At 38.3% G+C, this 2,376-nt stretch overlaps 1 protein-coding gene across 5 annotated transcripts in view; it reads left to right on the top strand.

Annotated features, from left to right (window-relative positions):
* Positions 1–957: 957 nt before the first annotated feature.
* The window catches only part of LOC138029536 (uncharacterized), a 28,869-nt gene continuing 27,450 nt past the window's right edge, over positions 958–2,376 (top strand). For 2 of the 5 annotated variants that reach the window (XR_011127892.1, XM_068877244.1), the window contains exons 1-2: positions 958–1,090; positions 1,794–2,017. The gene's annotated coding sequence lies outside the window, so the exon portion shown is untranslated. Of the gene's footprint in view, positions 1,091–1,435; positions 1,653–1,793; positions 2,018–2,376 lie in introns of those variants that run through there. The other 3 variants (XM_068877247.1, XM_068877245.1, XM_068877246.1) reach the window with 3 other exon arrangements.

The raw sequence follows: 2,376 nt of genomic DNA, 5'->3' as shown, positions 1-2,376 counted from the left end.
GAGGAGAAATAACATTTTTCGCAAAAGTATCAAAATCGGCCATTTTTGGCAAAGTAGCAAAGGGGGGACCAAAGGAAAATTTTCAAAAATGGCCGATTTTTTGGTCGAACTTCGGAAGGCTAAAAAAATAGGAAATACAAGTCGCCTGATGGCCTAATTAGTATGGATTGAAAGCTAAACTATCCTAGATTTGTGCTATGCAAAAAACCGCATGAAAAAAGACCGATTAGAGGAGAAATAACATTTTTCGCAAAAGTATCAAAATCGGCCATTTTTGGCAAAGTAGCAAAGGGGGGACCAAAGGAAAATTTTCAAAAATGGCCGATTTTTTGGTCGAACTTCGGAAGGCTAAAAAAATAGGAAATACAAGTCGCCTGATGGCCTAATTAGTATGGATTGAAAGCTAAACTATCCTAGATTTGTGCTATGCAAAAAACCGCATGAAAAAAGACCGATTAGAGGAGAAATAACATTTTTCGCAAAAGTATCAAAATCGGCCATTTTTGGCAAAGTAGCAAAGGGGGGACCAAAGGAAAATTTTCAAAAATGGCCGATTTTTTGGTCGAACTTCGGAAGGCTAAAAAAATAGGAAATACAAGTCGCCTGATGGCCTAATTAGTATGGATTGAAAGCTAAACTATCCTAGATTTGTGCTATGCAAAAAACCGCATGAAAAAAGACCGATTAGAGGAGAAATAACATTTTTCGCAAAAGTATCAAAATCGGCCATTTTTGGCAAAGTAGCAAAGGGGGGACCAAAGGAAAATTTTCAAAAATGGCCGATTTTTTGGTCGAACTTCGGAAGGCTAAACAATTAGGAAATACAAGTCGCCTGATGGCCTAATTTTCGGCTTTTTGGGCCTAGTACGGCTAGTACGTCTTTGTAAAATGTAATTTTATTGTTCTTGAAAAGCATTGTGGGTAATTTGTTTCAGTTTGAGAAACGGAAGGTTGGCGGTGTTTTTTAGAAGGTTTTTTTATAAGTGTTGAGCTGTCCAGTCCTTTCGATGAAAAACGCAGCTCGCTGTAGTTGTTTGGAAGCAAAACTTAGCGAAATGTCACTTATAGGACTTGGAATACCTTCAGAACGGTAAGAGAGATATTCTCACTTGTGAACGCTTCGAATTTTATTACGAACCACGTTTGGCGTACCTGTTACAGTAAGATTATCTCTCGCCCTTGGTTTCTTTCAAAGGCTTTCCTCTACCCACCACTCCAGCTTCATGATGCCAGAGTGGGGGCTTCTGAAGAGACAACCCGCACTTATATTTCGAATTCGTAAAGTATACACACCTACCTTGGTGTTTCAGATGGCACGTCACGAAGAAACAATACTTTTCCTTCCCAAACTGCCCTTGGGGTGGGGAGTATGTTTTAATTTATTACAGCAACTTTTTGTTTTGTTTTTATGTTCGCTCTTTGTATATGACAAACGTATCCTTTTAAGTTTTCACTGATGTCTCACATGAATTTTTTTTTGTATCATATATTTAGTCACGTTTGCGACCTTTCGGGGCAAAGTCACGCAACTCTTGTCTCTCATCATCTGAACTATCATACTTTTATAATATCGTGCAAAATTCGTGCAAAAGAAACGTGTTTTGTTCGATTGAGACGCTTGGGCGAAGTTGGGGACTCGGGTTTGTACAGAGGTGAGCAAAACACTTCCAAGTAAGGTTTTTACAAGGAGAAATCAATATCGCAGAATATACCTCGAGTTAATTCTCTTGGGGTTCTTACAAGAGAAGTGTCCGAAAAATAACATAAGCCCCCTTTTTTTTTTTTTAAAGTAGACTTTCTACCAGTGGCGTCAAGTGGAATGCCCGCCAGTGGAGAGGAAAGCTGAGAGTTCTAGCCCAGGAAAGACCATCATAACCATGCATACACCCTTTCTTTATATGTATGTTAGATTAACATCTTATTTTTGGGCTGACACTAAAGGTTGTTATCTTTTTGCGATTTCAGCGTGAGAGCGTTCTTAACATGTTCCTAAAGTTGTGTGGCGGGTGTACCTTCAGTAAGTTCGACTACTGATAATGACCTGTTAGACTACAGTTTTACATTTCTTTATCTTTATTATATTCATATTGTCGCAAAACAAAACTAAAGAGATTCTTAACAGAGTCTCTCAGCCTGGGTGTGTTACGTTCTTAGCATGACTCGTTAGTTATTAATCCAGCAGACCTTAACAAAACACAGGTGATACAGGTCGTTTTCTTACCAATACAGAAACAACCCTCACCATTTACCAACATTGAATGGTTACATAAATAATGCATGTAATTCAACTGCATGAGTGGAGTGAAATGTTGTCTGAAATCATACGTGCGCAAGTTCTATTTAAAATCACAAGTATGATTTCAGACCAAAATTGCA

This window comes from Montipora capricornis, chromosome 13 (assembly GCF_036669925.1).
Source record: "Montipora capricornis isolate CH-2021 chromosome 13, ASM3666992v2, whole genome shotgun sequence".
Classification (NCBI taxonomy): Eukaryota; Metazoa; Cnidaria; class Anthozoa; order Scleractinia; family Acroporidae; genus Montipora; species Montipora capricornis.
This window is presented reverse-complemented; position numbering and strand designations above follow the sequence as displayed.